The following is a 21,754-nucleotide window of genomic DNA, read 5'->3' as shown; positions in this document are numbered from 1 at the left end:
TAGTTGGATAGGTTTATGTGTAAACCTAAAAGCCATAAAATCCATCCCTTTCATTTTTTGCATGAACCCTATCGATGGCGGCTACTCAATCAATCATACTTCCATGACCGATTAAATAACCTTCGAATGAGTCTCTCTTGTCGATTCAAAATCCTAACTTAAAGTAATCAAACCCATAATCCATTTATTCAAATGTGTCATCTCTGTCAGCAAGATCCCCTCACGCTTCAAGGTATTTTCTTCAGTTTAAAAATTGTTTTCAAATTTTGTAATTTCATTATTATTTTAAAGGATCATGACAATGCAGCGAAAAGAAGAATTGATTACATCACTTAATATTGTCAAAATTACTGTTCAAATACGAAGCAAGCATTATGGTCGATTCCTCAAGTATTTCCTTAAATTTTTTAATTGTTTTTTATTTATGTATTATTTATTTTAAGTTTAAAATACTGCAATAGGTGTGTGTAAATACGTTAGAAGTACATGAAGAACCCAAATTCTAAATGCATCTTCTTTTAATTTTTTTTCTTTTTCTACGAACGTAAATTTATTAATTTATATATAAATTATTTTGATAATCACATGGGTAGTTATGGTTCATAAAATGCAACATTATAGAGTAGGACTTCTTGATATTTTTTATGGAAAATGATTTCCCTTTGAGATTAGTTTTTAAATTCTAGTTCTCTTCTCAATTCCAAATTTCTTTTCCTTGCATGTTTTTTTTTAAAATTTTAAATATTGTAGATGATGTAAAGTTGTTAGATTAAATCTATATTTACTTTTTTAACTGTGAATTTTACGTTTAATCATTTTAACTTTTACCCATTGGAAATTTGGTTTTCTCGATCAATTGATTATTACATGTTCATAACCTTTGATGTTGTTCTCCTATACTTGGATTGTTTTCTATAATGATTCAGCAGCAGCCTAGTAACTTATTAATTTACTTGTTACCCTTCAATTGTATATTATTGGGTTGCTACACTTAGGCGTGTAAAATAATTATTTATGCTTTAAGATTTTATTGTCATCATCATTTTTTTCTCATCGTACTATATTTTCATATCTTCTTGCCTGAAGTATATGCTTTTGCAATTCAGAAACAAAGCCAGAGGTAACAAAATTATTATGTTTTACAAAGTATTTAAGTTCTGAGTTTGAAATCAATTTTCTTCTTTCGACCTTGTTTTTGCAAGTAGATCAAATCCAAAGTTTAATAGCTTTTCTCAAGTAAAGCCTATTGTCATTTTTTATAGCTTAAAAGGCAATTATTTTTTTCTAAATATTATAAATAAATACAATAAAATTTGAGATTTTTCTCGCTTTCTATTTGGATTGGCAATCTGTTGAACTATATTTTAATATAACAATTAAGACAAAATGTTTTTGGACTTGAATTGAATTTATTCAAAGTTTTTCAAAGTTTTCAAAAATAATTCAAAGTCCTTAAAGCTTGGAATTGAGCACAAAACAATTTTCTAGACAAGTAGTACCGATACTGTTCTTACGATATCAATACCTAATGAACAATACCAATACTGTTATTATGGTACCGATACCAAAGGTAAGAGAAGTATCGATACTCACTAGGTAGTATCCATACTACCAGCATTGCTCAAATTCTAGAATGCAAAAAATGGTACTGATACCCAAAGGGGTACCGATACTACTCTATATAGTAGTATCGATACCATAGGCATTGTATTGATACCATAGGCATAGTATCGATACCATAAGCATAGTATCATTACCATCAGGCCCCAACGGCTAGTAACGGCTAGTTGATTTAAGTATAACAAAGGTAGTACCGATACTCCCTTTAGGAGTATCGATACCCTCTGTTATAGGAAGCTTTATTTTGCACGAAAATTGATCCCCAACGGCTCCAAAACATCTCCAACGACTAGAAACGGCCACAACAACATTCGAACACATGAATACAAGTTGAGGACACTTGAAGAAGGATTAGAACATCTATCCAAGCAATCAAACACAAGAGAAGAGTTTTCCCATCTAATTTTTATCTCTCTTGTAAATATTTATTATTGTGACCTTGTAGAGGTTTATTTATTTACTTCTTTTTATCCTTTTGTAAAAGGGGTTGGTTCTATCTTAGCCAAGTGAAAAAGATAGGGAGTGTAAATGTTATCTCTTCATCCTTTAAAAAGAAAGAACAAATTAGTGAATTTGTTAGAAAATCGTTGGTGAGGAGCTAAGGTAGTGGAGGTAGACTTATTTGAGAAGTCTAACCACTATAAATCATTGCGTTCATTGTCTTATATTTTTCTCCTTACTCCCTAAACAAATTTCTATCAATTAACCCCCTTTCACATTTTCAGTTGTTCAATTAAGCCTCTTCAAATCCCAACACAATCAATGAAGAGAAGGAAATATTGAGAGGGCAGATAGGTTTAAGGATGCCACCGTGTGGGAGAGCCAGAGCTATGAAGCCATTCCTAGGCAATTTTGAAATAAATTTTTATTTTTATTTGTAAAAAATATGGAGCATTATTGAAATTTGTAAAATATAGATTTTTAGTGTAATTTATAAAAATTATAGGCTAATATTGTAATTTATGGGAAGTTTTTCTTTTTTATTATAATTTATAAATAGTTTTCATATTTATTATAATTTATAAAAAGTATTTATTATAATTTATAGAAAGTTTTGGTATTTATTGTAATTTATAGAAAGTTTTGATCTTTATTGTAATTTATAAAAAGTTTTAATCTATATTGTAATATTTAAAGAATTTTGGTTTTTATTGTAATATTTAAAAGTTTAGAATTTTATTGTAGTTTATATAAATACTTAAAATTTTATTATAATTTAATAATTTTTATTTTATAACTAAAGATAAAAAGTTATGAAGATATTTTTTTCCTTATTTATACAATAAATTTTAATATTATTAGAGACTATAAATAATTAATAACAAAATTTAATTTTATTTGGTGATGTAACTAAATATCATTAAATATAAATGATAAGGTCAAATTATAATTAAATGTCACTATATATTTAATAATACGTGACGATAAAAAAATATAATTAAATATTTAGTGACATATTTAGGGTGACGATTGTGATATCAAATTTTATGTTGTAAAATATCAATTGTGACGTAAATGTAAATTTTAATGACGATATTTTTTATGTAAAAAATAAACAAATTTATTGCAGTGATTCTAATCCATATGGCCAAGTAGGATCATCGACATCATCTGTTCCTCCCGCTTATGAAAACACTTTCGACGATCTAATGAATTCGATCATGGTGGTGCCGGTTATTTCGATGATAAATTTGGAGGAGGTTATAACCTCAGCAGACCTGATTTTCGACCCGATCCCTATGGTAAGCGATCAGATAACTATTCACAATATGATGATGATGGTGGTTACGGTGATGGGGTTTATGCTTATCAAGGAGGAAAGGTGGAGCCTTATGGGGCACTGCTCCAAAATCGTCAAGTTGGGTTCAATTTGATGATTATGGGTGGTCTATTAATTTCCCTTCTGCGAAAGACTCCTCTGGTGGGCCAGGTTCATCCGCTGATAAGATTTTGAAGGCGATGCCTAAGGCTGAGACTCAGTAAGATGAAAAGAGTGGTGTCCAGAAGTTTCGTGTTAAGTTGTCTGAAAGTGGAGCACATGGCCGCATGGATGTACTTTTCCAGGTAACTTTTAATTAAATAACATTCGTGTTAAGTTTCCAGGTACTTTTCCTGGATGCATCATAACAAGGCATGGAAGAGCACATTCAATCAAGGTCATGTGTTTTCGTTAAAAAGGCATGTGACTTCATTTTGAATTCAAACAAGGCATCTTATAACTACTCAATTGGGCTGCAACTATGAAGAGAAACATAACCTCCACATGTTCTTTTTACACCACTCAAATTCCCTCCAAGGCTGAACCAATGCCTATTATTCAACCAAGAGAAGCCTCCATCAAGTGAAGAGTTAGCTGAACCAACATAAGCACCAAATGGCATCTTTATTTTAATTTAAACATGTATTTTCATAAGGAGACAAGCATGGCCGAACCATTAGATGTTTATTCGGCCACATCCCTTCATTTTCTATAAATTTCAAATGCATTGGCATTTGTATGGCATCTCTCTTTGAATTATCAAATATACTTGTGAGGTTTTCATCTTTCTTAAGTTATGTTGAACTTTTATTGACTTATCAAGTTCCTTTGGATCTTGTGGCGTTAACCCCCTTCTTCATTGATACTTTAGGTCATTTTGATTCAAGATATCAAAATGGTCAAAGTCCTACATTACCACCCCTGTTCAATTTATAAAGGATTGGTGTTAAGCTTTAATTTAGCTTAGTTTCTTCTTCTAATTGTCCAAGATACCTTGAACCCTACCATCTTCATTTCTAAGCCCATCACCATACACAAATACTTCCGCAACCATTCTCTCTTACAATCAACACAAACAACCCACTCTTTTACCTTAACATCAACAACCAAGCCCTTCATTTGAGCCCATATTCTTACAAGTACTTACTCGTTCACTAGATCCACAATCAAGGGTAATCTACCCTACATCATGATCCTAAGGTGATCCTTGGGTAGGCTCTTAGGCCCCAAGGTACTCCCTTGGGTAGACTCTAAGGCCCCAAGATACTCCCGTATGTCGGCTCCTACGCTTAATGGGCCTAAGGTAAGTCCTTATAATTATAGGGAACTGCATATGGAGTGTTCAGGTGGAGGGTACTAATGTGTTTTTAAAAATATGTGTTATTGAATAAACTACAATTTTTGGTTTTGTTGGGACACACTAGATTTCTAAGTGATTATGACTAGATAACTAAGGAAATTTTCATGCTTCACCATCTATTTGCTTGTCCTTTTGTATTACTGAGCTTCCCAAAGCTCATTTTGTTACTTACCATTTTAGGTTAAAAGATTTGATCATGTGTAGTTATTTACATCAATAATAAAGTTCCTTCGACGTTTCATGCAGAGTACAATACCAATATATTAGGGGGCATGCAGGTCACATTGTTTTTATAAGGAGTATGTAACTTGATTTGACATACGACATTATTGAATTATGTTTTAATATATGAAAGATTTTTCTGAAATTGTGTTTTTATTTTTATATTGTTTTACTATTAGAAATGGTTTAATAAAAATTTTAGTTTTTTCGTATTTTTATTGTGAGTCGCTTCGATTACCCTAATGTGACGTCTTGAATCGGATCTAATCACTCGTACGAGTATGTGGGTGTTCCATCAAATCTTTAGATGATTAACTACGATTTTCATTGGCCAAATAGTTTGTTGACCAATATCATAAATATGGGCAGATGGGAGATTTCAATGACCGTTTGCTGGTTTGGTCGACAACAATTGAAACTAAGATATTAATTCTCTTCAATTTGATAAGCATTTGCAGAATTGCATTCCTACTTCACCACTAAAGACCACGGCCAACTTTTAATATCATCAGTTAGACAGACCAAAGGCCTGGTTTAATGACCAGATTTATAGTTTGGTTATAAACATTATTTATTGTTGAACTTTTAAGCGTCCCAACTCCAAAATTAAATGGTTCAAATATGAAAGTTAGCTTCTATTAAGCAGCATCTAGTAATACTATAGGCAACCTTAAATTAAACATCACAACGGATGGAGAAAATGTATGCATTCACCGCAGTGTCTTGTAGTTGTATGGACATCCGATTACATATGGGATTAAGTTGAATTACTTTTGAACAAAAAAACATTATTTTTTATTTCGCTTACAAGATTTAAATGTAAAATCTTACATATAACTTAAGAACATTAAATATATCACCAATCAATAAATAGATTACATGCAATAACTTAATTACACTTAAACATCCAATTAATCTAATAAAATTGACAACTTGGCACCTCAAGCTCTAATTTCCAAACTACAAATCTGTTATTCTATTTGTCTTAAAGGAGATAAGTAGGGTTTATCTTTTCGCGTATTTTTCACCTTTCCACACGAGGTCTTCATCAAAACCTAGCTCTTTTTCCCAACTTTTTATAGCAATCTTTCCATGTGTCACAAATATGCTGGCAAGATCTCTGTTGTGGCTTCAGTCATGTTAAACGGGAGTTCAAATTTCTGTTCGGCAAATGCGTTTGAAATCTAATTTAAGCATTGGATTCTTGTACTTATGTATGATTCAAATATAGGAATCCATCATTAGTAAGAACTCCAAAACGTAGGACCAAGTTGAAGCACATGTATGATATAACACTCGCTCATTTGTTTCACTGGTTCTGTTTAGAGTTTACAAGTGTTCCTCTTTATAATATACTAATGTTTAAAATTTAAATATGAATTCTCACCACAAAATATTATATTTTTTATCAATACATTAATACCTTATTAATATGTTTTAATACATACGTTAATAAAAAAATTAACTTCATTTAATCCCTAAAAAATCATAGTTTACTTGTAACCCTAAAAAAAGAAAAATTCAGCCCCTCGCTTTTTTTTTTGTTAAAAATTCTAGTCTCGTTATTAAGTATATTAAAATAAATGGGTAAAGTTCGTTGCTGTTGACTTTAAACCCTCTGTCATTGAAAAAACGTTGACTTCAAACGCTTAAATCGATTGATTTATATAAAATCTGCATCGGTGTTTCTATAATATCTGTGGTTACGCTAAAACAATTGATATCCCAAGACATTTTTAATTATTCAAGTTCTGAAAATAACTGCATTGTTTTACTTGCATTTATGATGTCATCATATTGATTAATAAATCTTTTAAATAGCTATAATAAATATGTTCTAACTAATATCAAAATCGAAATAATATTAATTGAATGAATAGACATATAAAATTTACATAAACCCAGTTTTTAATTTGCGAAATAGAATCCTTGTCTTGTATATATCTAGGTCGTTGGATGGAACAGTGTCATTTGCATGTATAAAAAAGGCAAGAAGGACGTTTGAGAACACAAACCATCTTTGATCCAAGTTGAGCATCACATATCCTGAATGGAAGTGATGTTTTCTTCAGCTTCCACAACCGTTTGGCTGTCTCATGTGTTGGTAATATCTTCACTTCTGATATGCAAAACGACGGCATTCGTAAAGCTGCCACCAAATGAAACGGTCCCGGGTATGGTGGTGTTTGGGGATTCAATTGTTGACGCTGGAAATAACAACAATCTCCACACTCTTATCAAGTCCAACTTTGAACCCTACGGCCATGATTTTGAAGGGGGTGTTCCAATAGGAAGGTTTTGCAACGGAAAACTCCCTTCCGATTTAATAGGTATTATTTTACCCAATCTCTCTCTTTCTCACCTATAGGCTATACTTTACTTTTGTCTCTGCTTCATCTTCTTGTTTTAGTTTCTTCTTCTTGCATCTAAGAGAAAAATAAACATATGGTGCAAGCCGTTCAATGACAAGTGTAGAATGTGATCTGTCACGGAATCTCAAAATTTAGCAGCCCATACATAAATGTCATTTAAGCCTGTTCAGTGACGAATCCAAAATTTTTTTATAGAGTGGACCAATATAAACATAATAATTTTTTTATCTAAAATAATTTTATATACTAGTAATTTTTTAAAATATAATATATAATAACAATCGTATATATATGGATTAAATCTAGAAAAAATTATTAAATGGAGCAATATAATTTTCTAACATAATTCATACATGTTTTTATTTAAGGCAAACTAACTATTTGGTCACCCGTCTATTACTTAATTTATGTTTTGGTCACTCAACTATTAGTTTTTTCAAAATCATAGCTAACCTTACATTTTGGTTCTATTTTGATCACTCACCATTAAAAATTTTAAAGATGTTAACATGACATTTTTTAGTTATTTTTCAATCATGATATGTCATTATCTTATAACAACACGTCAACATCACTGCTAAATTTTTAAAGATAAGTGACCAAAACATAATCAAAACATAAATTAAATGTGATTTAAAATAAATAATAGTCATGTGACCAAAACATAAAGTAAATAATTTATGAGTGACTCAATAAGTAATTTATTCTTTTTGGGCATGGGGGCCATGGCCTAGGTAGGCCTAGGCTTGGATCCGCCCCTAAGCCCGTCCATATATAATATTTGTGCCCTAACAAATATTTGTGTGAAGAAAAAATAAATTTTCCATTTGCGTGTAATAGCACAAATAATGCGTAAAGAGTAATATAAAAATTTATTCATCAGAGTGTGGCATCATTAACATGCAATTATACCTTTTATCACGGATAAATAGAATGAGGACGTTCCCTCTGAAGAGGATCTCAGTTAGAAACAGAAATCAATATTAGGATTTAGCCTTCCAAAGATGATCCTATACAAAAGTAGGATAAGGATATAATCCCATGCAGAAATAGGACGAGAAATTAATCCCATATAGAATCAGGACATGGAATTAATCTCAGGTAGAATCAGGATAGGGAATTAATCCCATGTATAATCAAGAAGGGGTAATCTCATGCAGAACCAGGACGGGGAATTAATCCCATATATATAATAAGAAAGCATCAATATGTAGATCATGAGTGATGCAACATTTTCAAAAAGCAAAAATATCATAGATAAATTTAATCACATTATGAACATGCTTTTTTATAGTAACATATAACCTAATAGCATAATACATCGAAAGTATCGAACTTGTCCAGAGTGTTAAAAGTTTCAAAGTTTGGCAACCAACTTTGGAAAATGTTTTTTTCAAAGTTTGGTAAATGTTTCTTTGAAAAATGTTTTTCAAAGTTTGGTAAAATTTTGGTAGATGTTTGTTGAAAATAGGAATGGGTAAATTCACTTTAGTCATTGCACTTTAGGATATTTTCAAAGATTAGTCCCTAAGTTTCTACTATAAATACCCTTACCCATTTAGCTTCAAAATCATCCCAAAACATTTCTTTCTTCCTATACTAGAGAGCTTTCTTGTGAGTAGTGAGTGTTTTGTAAACACCTGTAAATTTTCTCTCTTAGTAAAAGATCTGCAGCAGCCCGGAGACGTAAGCACAATTGGCTGAACTCTGTTATCAATTTTCGGGTATTATTTTTCCGCTTTTATTTCGCATTCTCACTAATCTGGTTATAGGGAAATTACTTGTACTCGGTTTATTTTCCTAACAACTGGTAATCAGAGCTTTTGGTTGTGAATTTTGTCAATTTTTCTGCGAGGTTACTATTCACGTGAATAGTGAATTTCGTGAATAGTGAAATTTCGGTCGGCGATACGAGTTTGTCGACGGTGGTGTTCTAATACACGGTGGTTCGCAAGAATTGTCAGAAACGATCCAAAAGAAGCTAGATTCGAGTGGAAGCGATGGCTGCAGACGAAGGGAAGGTGAAAATTGAAAAGTTCGATGGTGCGGACTTTGGCTTTTGGAAGATGCAGATTGAAGATTTTCTGTACCAGAAAAATCTTTATCAACCTCTCTCAGGAAAGCAACCAGAGGGCATGAAGAATGAAGACTGGGCTCTTCTCGACCGACAAGCCCTCGGAGTCATCCGACTGACGTTGTCCCGAAATGTTGCTTTCAACATAGCAAAGGAAAAGACCACGGCGGGTCTTATGGCGGCTCTCTCCAGTATGTATGAGAAGCCATCGGCCTCAAACAAAGTTCATTTGATGAGGCGATTATTCAATTTGCGGATGACGGAAGGGGCATCGGTGGCACAACACCTAAATGAACTCAACACAATCACAACCCAGTTGAGTTCAGTGGAAATTGAGTTCGATGATGAAGTTCGAGCTTTAATTCTCTTATCATCTCTACCAGACAGTTGGAATGCTACTGTTACAGCAGTCAGCAGTTCGTCGGGAAACAGCAAATTAAAATTCGACGATGTTCGGGATCTGGTACTGAGTGAAGAAATTCGACGGAGAGAATCGGGTGAAGCATCAACCTCCTCAGCCTTGCACACGGAGTCTAGAGGAAGAACTTCAGAAAGATATTCAAATCGTGGCAGATCAAAATCCAGACGGGAAAAATCTAGAACGGGAAAGAAAGATTTTACCTGTTATAATTGTGGCAAGAAAGGTCACTTTAAAAGAGATTTCCGAGCACTGAAGAAAGATACCGGTGCACAGGAATCTGCCAACGTGACAGAGGAGACAGGTGATGCCATGATTCTAAGCTTCAACAGTCCGATTGAATCATGGATCTTGGATTCAGGGGCATCTTTCCACTCCACCCCATGCCAAGAAATCATGGAGATCTATGTCAGTGGTGATTTTGGGAAGGTTCATCTTGCTGATGATGAAACCTTAAAGATCGTCGGAAAAGGAGACATCCGACTAAAGTTGCCAAACCAGACCACCTGGAAGCTGACAGGAGTGAGACATATTCCTGGCCTCAAAAGAAATCTGATTTCTGTTGGACAGCTTGATGGAGAAGGATATAGCATAACCTTTTCAGGCTGTGAATGGAAGATTACCAAAGGAGCACTCGTCATTGCTCGTGGTAAGAAGACTGGTACTCTCTATGTAACCTCAAATTTAGAGAATATCATTGCAGTAGCAGATGCTGATGGAAAATCAAACCTATGGCACCAAAGGCTTGGCCATATGAGCGAGAAAGGGATGAAGACACTTTTGTCAAAAGGGAAGCTGCCGGATCTAAAGAATGTAGATGTCGGACTATGCGAGGATTGCATCTTTGGCAAACAAAAGAAAGTCAGTTTTGCAAAGATTGGCAAGACACCCAAGGCAGAAAGGTTAGAATTGGTTCATACTGATGTATGGGGACCATCCCCAGTTCCATCTCTTGCAGGCTCACTATATTATGTCACCTTCATCGATGATTCAACAAGGAAGGTGTGGGTTTATTTTCTGAAGAAGAAATCAGAAGTCTTCGATATCTTCAGAAAATGGAAGGCCATGGTGGAAAATGAGACTGGTTTGAAAGTCAAGCGGTTGAGGTCTGACAATGGAGGAGAGTACAGAGACAGTAGATTCAGAGATTTCTGCGCAAACAATGGGATCAAGATGGAGACAACAGTTCCCAAGACACCGCAACATAATGGTGTAGCAGAGCGCATGAACAGAACTCTGAATGAACGTGCCAGAAGTATGAGGATACATGCCGGCTTGCCCAAATTTCTATGGGCTGAAGCAATCAACACTGCAGCTTACTTGATCAACCGTGGGCCCTCAGTTCCTTTGGATGGCAGAATACCAGAGGAAGTTTGGAGCAAGAAAGAAATAAACCTTTCACACTTAAGAGTGTTTGGTTGTATTTCTTATGTACACATAGACTCTGCTGAAAGAAGTAAGCTTGATGCTAAGTCCAACAAATGTGCCTTTGTTGGTTATGGCGGTGATGAGTTCGGTTACCGGTTTTGGGACTATGAAAATCGGAAGATCATCAGAAGCAGAGACGTCATTTTCAATGAAAATGTGATGTACAAAGATAGGTCAACCGCAGAATCAAGTAATACCGAAGCTGAAACAAAGGAATTTGCTGAGTTCGAGGAGATTTCTGGAAATGATGTTCAGATCAATCCTGAAGCAGTTCAAGAAGAACCAGGCACACCAGAACTGAGACGCTCCTCCAGAATTCCTAAACCAACCCAACGGTATTCTCCTTCTTTACACTACTTGTTGCTGACTGACAATGGTGAACCAGAGTGCTATGATGAAGCAATGCAAGTGGAGGATTCAGTCAAGTGGGAGTCTTCCATGAAAGATGATATGAACTCGCTTATGTCAAATCAGACATGGGAATTAGCTGAATTACCACCAGGCAAGAAAGCGCTCCACAACAAGTGGATTTACAGGATCAAAGAAGAGCACGATGGGAGCAAACGCTACAAAGCAAGATTGGTTGTCAAAGGCTTTCAGCAAAAAGAAGCTGCAGAGAATTTACATCTTGAGCAGTTAGATGTAAAGACAGCTTTCCTTCATGGTGATTTGGAGGAAGAAATCTATATGAGGCAGCCAGAAGGCTTCATAGAGGCAGACAAGAAAAACCTGGTATGTAGGTTGAAGAAGAGCTTGTATGGTTTAAAACAAGCTCCTAGACAGTGGTACAAGAAGTTCGATAGCTTCATGAGTAGCAGTGGTTTTATCAGATGCCAAGCAGATCATTGTTGCTACATCAAGAGGTTCGACAACAGCTTCATTATTTTATTATTGTACGTTGATGACATGCTCGTTGCAGGCTCAGACATGCAAGAGATTATACACTTGAAGCAAAAATTGTCGAAGCAGTTTGCTATGAAGGATCTGGGCGCTGCAAAGCAGATTCTTGGGATGAGGATCAAAAGAGACACAAAGTCGGGGACTTTGATGTTATCACAGGCTGAGTACATCAACAAAGTACTCTCCAGGTTCAACATGCAAGATGCTAAACCAGTAAGTACACCTTTAGGTGTTCATTTCAGACTCTCCAAAGACCAATCACCAAAGACGGAGGAAGAACGTGCACACATGGTGAAGGTGCCGTATGCCTCAGCAATTGGAAGTCTGATGTATGCCATGGTTTGTACCAGACCAGATATTGCTCATGCAGTGGGAGCTGTTAGCAGGTACATGAATAATCCGGGCAAGGTACACTGGGAAGCAGTCAAATGGATCCTCAGATATCTTCGGGGTACCACAAACAAAGCATTTTGTTTCAAAGGTGGAGATATGATACTGACAGGCTATGTAGATGCTGACTTAGCCGGAAATGTCGACATCAGAAGGAGCACTACAGGGTATGTCTATACTCTAGGAGGAACTGCAGTGAGTTGGGTTTCTCAACTACAGAAGATAGTTGCTCTCTCCACAACTGAAGCAGAATATGTCGTTGTTACGGAAGCCAGCAAGGAGATGGTTTGGCTCCAAAGTTTCTTGGATGAGTTAGGCAAGAAACAAGAAAACAATATCTTGTATTGCGACAGTCAAAGTGCTATCCATCTAGCAAAGAATCCGTCTTTTCATTCCAGGACAAAGCACATACAATTGAGATATCATTTTATCCGGTCTCTTCTGGAAGATGGGATTTTGAAACTTGAAAAGATTAGTGGAGCTCAAAATCCGGCAGACATGTTGAAAAAGACGGTGACTACGGATAAACTGAAGTTGTGTTCAACTTCAGTTGGCATGCTAGAATAACAAGACCAGACATACTGTTGCATTGATCGAGGTGTGAAGACATATTAAAATCAGTCTTCAAGTGGGAGATTGTTAAAAGTTTCAAAGTTTGGCAACCAACTTTGGAAAATGTTTTTTTCAAAGTTTGGTAAATGTTTCTTTGAAAAATGTTTTTCAAAGTTTGGTAAAATTTTGGTAGATGTTTGTTGAAAATAGGAATGGGTAAATTCACTTTAGTCATTGCACTTTAGGGTATTTTCAAAGATTAGTCCCTAAGTTTCTACTATAAATACCCTTACCCATTTAGCTTCAAAATCATCCCAAAACATTTATTTCTTCCTATACTAGAGAGCTTTCTTGTGAGTAGTGAGTGTTTTGTAAACACCTGTAAATTTTCTCTCTTAGTAAAAGATCTGCAGCAGCCCGGAGACGTAAGCACAATTGGCTGAACTCCGTTATCAATTTTCGGGTATTATTTTTCCGCTTTTATTTCGCATTCTCACTAATCTGGTTATAGGGAAATTACTTGTACTCGGTTTATTTTCCTAACACAGAGAACACACATACAGTAGTTAAATAACACCGGCTAAGCCTTACACTTCTCATGGCCGGTCGCACTAGGTCCTGCGAAGTAGGGACCTAAAAATAATACCCCTATATGAATACATATGCCAACAACTAAAGAAAAAATAAACTATAAAATCACTAAACAGAACTTATGCATATCTTAAGACAAGCGAGAAGAATCAAACGAAGTAGAAAATAATGGTTAGGGTTAACAAGAGAGCGGTCTAGAGACACAATAGTACTAAAAAATAATACAAAAAAATGAGTCCAAAATCTCACTATTTACTTAGCATAATTATGACTTTAAGCGATAAATGACACGAAACAAAGCTTTTGAGTCAGAATTTGGCAAAACAAACTCAAGACATCGAAAAACATAAAAATATAGGTCTTCTGAAAAAATTATCGGGTCAAAGTCAACGGTTAACGGGTCGAGTCAGTCAACGGGTCTTGCATGTTTGATCCAGAAGTAAACTAGTTCAGTCGGTTTTATAATTAAAACTGCATGGAGTAGTTCCACACATGAACGGCTGCGTGTTGGGGGCGCGTGGGGACTCCTACAGTGGCTGATTTTTATAGAAATTTATAGAATATTATTTTAATATATGGGAAACAACTTACTAGGATTAGTTTGTGGCGGGGACTGATGGAATTGAATTTTCTTGAAAATCCAAAACTAAATTACCAAACCCGACACCAACGACAATCATAAACAACAAACCGAGGGTGTTGGGAGAACGAGAACGACGAGACAAACACAATGACATCAGCAGTGAGACACACGGCGACACAGTTGGTGACAAATCAGACAAAAAGTGAAACGAGAATAAAAAGGGTTAAAGAAAAAAATATTTTTAAGGGTTACAAACATAAAAAGAAAGAAGAAATGAGGAATAGGGATTTAAACTACCAAAATTTTGGGTAAACTACAACAATAGTCCTCACACTATTGAGAATTCTTAAATAAGTAGAAAATATTTAAAATGCCTTAATTTAATCCAAATTTTGATATGTTAAACTTTTGGTGAGTCATAACTCGGCTCAATTCAAACTTGTTTTCAAGAAATATTTTGAAAGATAGCACCAAGAATGATGCATTTTTGTGTATGCCAGGATAATGCTATTACGCCAACACAATCTTCTTGGTCGACCTTCTTCTTTATCCGAAGAACGAAAAGCTTTTTATGATTTGTTTCTCGTTTGCTGAGGTAAAAAAATAAGGGCACTTGATTTCCTGCCTATATCTCCATTGGTGAATGAATCAATTTTAACTTCTTCAATCTTTCTGGTTTACAAAAAGGCGTAAATTAATATTTTATCCCTGAACTATTTTGAGTTTATGAAAATACCCATGGTTAGTAATTTATTCTTGAAACAAAAGAAACCATTTGTGTAGTTTACCCTTAAAATAAAATGGGTTAACTACAACTTCAGTCCCTGAAGCCTTTAAAGCTTCCAAAATTGAAAACTTTTAGAGTTTAGTGACCAAAATAAAAGAGAAGAAAATAGTTGAATGATGAATGATGTAATTTACTAGGGGTGTTCAAATACGGGTACCCAAAGTATCGAGTACTTGGTTCTTCGGGTAGTATATTTACCAGCCTATAACTCGCCCCGTTAAATCCGGTTTCCCAACTAGGGTACCTTAAAACCTGGGTACCCTCATTTTCGGGTCATGGGTACCCGATTCATATATTTTTTGTTTTTTTAATTTATGTTTTTTTTAAAATCACATATGAAATAAATAAAATTTAAAAGTTTATAATACACAATCCATATACAATAATTAGTGATTTGAAGTTAGTTTTAAGGATAAATATTTTATTAAATTTTATTTCTAAAAAAATATTAAAAATATTTATATCAATTTTGATTTTTTTCCTTTGATTCTCATAGTGACAAATTATTTAAAACTTTTTAAAAAAATAAAAACTTAAATGTACATAATACAAATCTAGAAAGAATTTAGGGATTTAAATTTAGGTTTAAAGTAAACATATTAAAAACCTAAAATAAACATATAATTTAAACTAATAATAATAATAATAATATATACACACACTAAAACTATCGGATCAGGTCGGACACCCGATTATCAAAAACACCAAAGGTGCCCAACATGCATTTCAACGACGAGTGGAGACCCCGAAATTTTCAGCCAAGTAAATTAGAACCGACCCATCCCGAAATCCTTGCCTAACAACGAGCAGTAACCATAATAATCGGAAACAACCACCGATAGAGGGGATATAAATACCTCCACCGAGCCACCAATAAGAGAACAAAACACAACTATCGGAGTCGAACCAAACATGAGAGCAGACATAACATTGAACCAAAAACAACACAGAATCATCATCGGAGCAAAATACAAACCGCAAGCATACCAAAACACAACAGTAGCCATAAAAAATACCGAAAAAACCAACAAACAAAATAAAAGCAAGTAAAGATATCAACAACAAGAGCACGGAGGGATATCGTTGGAGAAAGGAGCGTCAGGAAGCTGAGAAAATGCATCGGAAAAGGTAAAAGTCGAAGCCTTTTTATTTATATCTACGACAACTCGGCTCGATTCAGGATAATTGGATCTTGGATTTTTATTCACGGGACCGAAGGGATCATTTTGGGGCAATTTGCATTTTTTTCAGCCGCTGGAGCGGCTGTCAGAGGCCACCAGGCGGTGGTCGGCCATCGGGGCCGGTTGGATTGTTAGGGAAGATGAAGCCTAGGGGAAATGTTGAAAATTAAATGTAATGGGGTCTTTTGGCACATTTATATACGGAGAATCTTTGTGTAATTAAGGGATTGTTAAATACTTTCCGCCGTCCCCCAACTTTTGAAGTGTAATTCATTTCAGTCACTGTGTTCAATTTGGCATCTGAATCTTCAATTTATTTAATTCGATCCCTATTTATAATTTACATTTTTGCAATTTAACCCCTTTAACTCTTTATTTTCTTTTGCAGCTCATTTTTAGTACCAATTAATCCATCAATTTCAATGTGTTTCAATCGAATCCTTTCAATTTTTAGTTATTTGTTTTTTTCTCCCTTTGTTTAGTATTTTTTATTTTATTTTTTTCTTAATCATTTTTTGTTATATATATATATATATATATATATTACTTCTTATTATTTTTTTATTTTTATTACTTTTAAAATTTAACTTTTTTTGTTCTTATTATTTTATTTTTTCCCTTTGTTTTTTTTTATTTTTCCCCTATATTTTATTTCATATTTATTTATTATTTATTATCTAATATTTTTGACTTTTTAGGGATACTTTCAACCAATCAAAGGTAAGTAATTTGAATCGAGTTTTTGAATTTTAATTTTTAATTCTCGCAATTAAGACAATCGACAAATTAAATGGTACCGAAAGGGCAGTAAAAGGGTGATAATCCTTCCTTGATTGTAACTGACTCCCGAATCCGACACATTTATGGTAAAACACATATCAGGTAAGATGGTGTCCGATCAACCAAATTTTTTTTAAATAAATGATTGGTGGCGGCTATAACATTTTATTCAAGTCAAAGCCCAATTCTAGGCCCACCCGAAAGACGGATGCAACAGCTTGGCAACTCTATTGGGGACAGGTAAGTGCGTCATGCCAGAATCAATTTTCGGTTGTCTTTTTAAAATAAAATAACAAGTTTAAATTTTAATTTATTTATTCGATTCTTATTGTTTATCTTTGATTATTTTTTTCCCAAATAAATAGTTGTACTGACGTGTTTCAATGATTTCAAATTTTTGAAAAAGTTTTCATCTCTGGCTCTATACCCGAGCTTTGAACCCTTTCTAGGTGGGGGTGAAAGCGACGCCTTCGTGATAATTTATTCTTCGCATAGGCCTAGCAAGTAACCTTCGGGATTCATATACCTTATATCTTCGTGTGAATTTATTCTCCGCATAGACATAAGGGAATGTATCCTCACGAGTTTAACTTGGTCCACATAAGCTTGTAATGTGCTTAGAACTAAGGGTCTGGCAAGCCCAATGGGGCACCAGCAAGGAGAACTCGAGTACCTTACTTTAGAACCTAAATCGGGAGACTACAGGGAATTAGAGCCCACCCCAAAACTCCATTTCAAAACCTAGGATGCTTGAATTATCTCCTATTTTACTTTTTGTTCAAAGCATGCGAACTAGACAAATATGTGGTTAGGATTTGCTTAAAATTAGCATACGGGGTAGAAAGCATGTATGGGTAAGAATTAAAGCATGTTGGGTAGATATCATATGGGGTAGGACTTTTTATTTTCATTGTTTTTTTATATTATTTGTATCTCACTAACTTTTTTCCTTTCATTTTTGTTTTCTTTTCTTTTCTTTTTTATCATTTACATCATCCAAAAGAGGTATTGATCCACAAAAATGTATTTGTTAAACATAAATAGTTTGCATTAATAGACAAAAGGGTTGTAATACAAGAGATGAAAAACGCAGAGGTCTGGCTATGGTCAGAAAATACTCAAAAAGAAAAGAAGAACAATCTGCAAGGCAACTATGTATCACACTCAATCAAGAAAATGTGGTGCCCACAATCGAAGAGTATACCACTTTGCTACAGGGTGAATTACTCATAATGGACCGAGATTTGTACCAAGCACATCAAAAGTCAACTTTTCGAAAATGGGTTGGCAAATGTTGCAGGGGCAAGATGAGAAAAAAGTTATTGACCTGTAGAGTCCCTTTGAAGACAACAAGAGCAAGATGGCAAAACGAAAGCTAAAATTCGAGGCCATTGTTGACGAATTCAAAAAGCAAACAAGTGAGCTTCAGATAGTTCTCTTCGATGGGAGCAGGCTCAGCAGAGAGTGAAAGTCGGAGATGCAATCATTTGAGACTTCTTGGGACAAGTACACTTCCACGATTTAACCAGAGAAGCCAGAGCGATTCGACATGGTATCCAACCGGTGACAGACGAAGATAAAAGACTAGTCAACTTGTTAGAAGCTGTTCGGGGTCTAGAAGACTTAGTCAGAATATACCTTTAGGGGTTTTTTGTCTCTTAAGAAATAACACTTTTGTCCCAATAAAGATTATTTATAATAACAAGCGTGTTTTTGGATCAATGCCTCAAACATTTCATGCATCATGCATTTAGATATATTTTGCATTTTGTTATTTTCATTTCTTTCACATTAACTAACAAAAAAATGTCTCATAAAAAAAGGAACAAATACTGGATATACCACCTCAAGCATTGGGCACACCCCATCCTCATAAAACCCGCTCAAAGAAGAAGAAGATGGAAGCCAAAATTGCTAAACTCGAAGAGAATATGTTGAGGTTGCAACGAGAGTTGGAAGAAAAGATAAACCAAAATAATCAAAGAACTCTAGATACGATCACTAAGAGCCAAGAGTCATTGGTCGATCAGATTGTTGCCAAGTTAGCTGGTTTATATCAAGCAAGTGCGTCCGGGGAAGGTTCATCTAAGGGGTTAGCTATGCCTCCTACTCCGCAGTTGGTTATCTCACCTGGAATTTTACCAGGACTACAAGGGGACTCATTCGATACAAAAGAAAAAGCCTCATATGCTGTGATGATACAGACTTCTGTATCTAACCCTAAGAATAATCCGGGTGATTACCATATATCGGATTTGGACGAGGACGACAAGGCAAAGAAAATGGAATAGAAAATCAAACAATTAGAGGACCAAATAAAGGTAGCTAAAGGAGACCATGACTACTATGGAGTCAATGTCACGGAACTCAGTCTAGTCCCATACTTGGTTCTTCCTTCGAAATTCAAGTCCCCGAAATTCGAGAAGTTCTATGGGAACAGTTGCTCATCTGCCCACATCACCATGTTCTGCCAAAAGATGACAAGATATGTAGGAAACGACCAACTCATGATCCATTGCTTCCAGGAGAGTCTGTCAGGCTCAACTATCCGGTGATACAATCAGCTAAGTTGATCCCATATCAAGACTTGGAAGGATTTAGCCAAGTCATTTTTGGAACAATACAAACATGTCATGACATGAGGCTAGATCGAGTTATGCTACAAAGCATGGAGAAGAAGTATAACGAAAGTTTCAGACAATACACACAGAAATGGAGGGATGTAGCTGTGCAAGTTCATCTACCCTTGGATGAGAAAGAAACCCGGAAGCTCTTTATGGAAACACTGAAGGCTCATTACTTCGAGCACCTGGTTGCAATCACATCCGGTAATTTTTCGGACTTAGTCATGGCCAGGGAGATGGTAGAAACGACTATAAAGCAAGGCAAGATTGAGGAAGTGGATGCAGGCAAGAAATCTCCTATGAAAAAAAAGAGACGGATAAATTAAAAACGTCAACACCTACAACACTAATAAAGGTGTTACAATCTCCAACCTAAAATCAACTGTAGTTGTACCGTCAAGTACTTCTAGACAAGATTCAAGAGAACCTAGAAAGGAAAGATAAAGGGAATATTTCGACCCTATTCCCATGACTTACAAAGAACTATACCAACAACTTTTTCATACTCACGTAATGTCACCATACCCGATGGAACCCATGAAACCCCCATACCCCAGGTGGTATGATGAGAATGATCATTGCGAATATCATGGTGGTGTCACAGGGCACACTATTGAGAATTGCTTCGCATTCAAGAAAATCGTGTAGAAAATACGTAACAATAATTGGATCGACTTTAACAACTCGAAGGCGTCCAAATAAGTAAGAAGATCATTTCATTTCATCATGAAGTTTTACTCCATTTGTAGCAGTTTGTTTGAATTTGTTTTTTTATCCTTTCTCAGTTTTCTTGTAAGGATATTTAAATTAATTTATTTTACTTTAAAGATGGTGAACAATGAATCAAATTTGCAGACTTGAAATTCTTTGAATATCAACTGAATTAAAAACTCTGTAAATGATTGGAGTTATAGATCTTTGATAAAGTAACATGATTAAAAACTGATAAAACAAGGACTTTTGACCTTACCCCAGAAAGATACGCTCGAACACCATACCTTTCTCTTGTAAAAACTGATATAGCCTTATCATAAGAGAGTGAACAAGAGGCTTGGTATTCAGGTATATATATGAGCAAACACCATGCGGCATCTTTTGCATATGGCAACATAAATCTGACTAGACTATACTTTTATTGAGGACGTTCAATGATGATGATGATCTCCACAGATGGAATAGTCGAGTAGATGAATCTAGTTTAGGTCAGTTGCTTGGAAATTGAACTCTAAAGATGATTTTTTTTTTACTTTCAACAACACCTAGACTATAAGAGGTTCTTCTTGACAATCTTAAGAAATTGAATACGTAAAGCTGGACTATTCCACTAAGGCAATTGGTTATAGAGGAAACATAAAAGCCCTGGCTTTATGAATAGATTATTTTCAAACCATGACATTGCTCGAACACTTGGCAATTCGGTGTTTGCTCCACTGCAATTGTCAGGTCGAAGACTTTGTGATGAGATGAACCCTTTAGTTAACCTGATAAAGGTGATTATAATATTGAGGTGTCATCCTAGACCAATTGGTTAAACGCCCCAGCTTTATGGATAAGATTCAGCTAGCCAAACAATGACAAATTCAATCAAATTTATCTAAATAAGAAATTTCGGTAAAGATGGACTAAGGGAGTTAAGGAACACCTGTTATAGTCAATTTCACACGAACACCCAGAAATTTTATTTTTAGACCGATTTTTCTACACTTCCTTTGTTAGAGGAGTCTACGAAGCTTGAACAAATGGAAGATTTCAGATAATTAAAATAGAAGGTCTAGTAATTGATTATGTTGTTGCGTTATTTTTCCGTATCCGATTAAAATACCAAACCAAGAAAGAGGGGCATGTTGTGTTCAGCATGACCGAGGAAAAAATGACATTTTGATGGCTGAAACCTTTGAAAATATGAGGTCAACCTAAAGCTAACTCATCGATTTTTGTCAAAGAGGGCATGTTGCGTTATCTTTTGATTTTCTGTGAACTCATTTGATTCGATTGTCAGCCTGAATTAAGGGGCAATATTTTACAAAATTCTTATATTTTTTCCCTAAAATAAGAGAAAAGAGAAAAACATTTTCAAATAGGACAATCTTAAATGTGAAAGGCTGCAACCCAA

The 21,754-nt window shown here is 34.9% G+C and overlaps 1 pseudogene; it reads left to right on the top strand.

Moving 5' to 3' along the window:
• The window catches only part of LOC120137000, a 59,542-nt pseudogene extending 41,057 nt beyond the window's left edge, over positions 1 to 18,485 (top strand).
• The last annotated feature ends 3,269 nt before the right edge of the window (positions 18,486 to 21,754 follow it).

Source organism: Hibiscus syriacus, unplaced genomic scaffold, assembly GCF_006381635.1.
Source record: "Hibiscus syriacus cultivar Baekdansim isolate YM2019G1 unplaced genomic scaffold, ASM638163v2 tig00110646_pilon, whole genome shotgun sequence".
NCBI lineage: Eukaryota > Viridiplantae > Streptophyta > Magnoliopsida > Malvales > Malvaceae > Hibiscus > Hibiscus syriacus.
The sequence above is the reverse complement of the archived record's forward strand: the minus strand, read 5'-3'. Positions and strand labels throughout refer to the sequence as shown.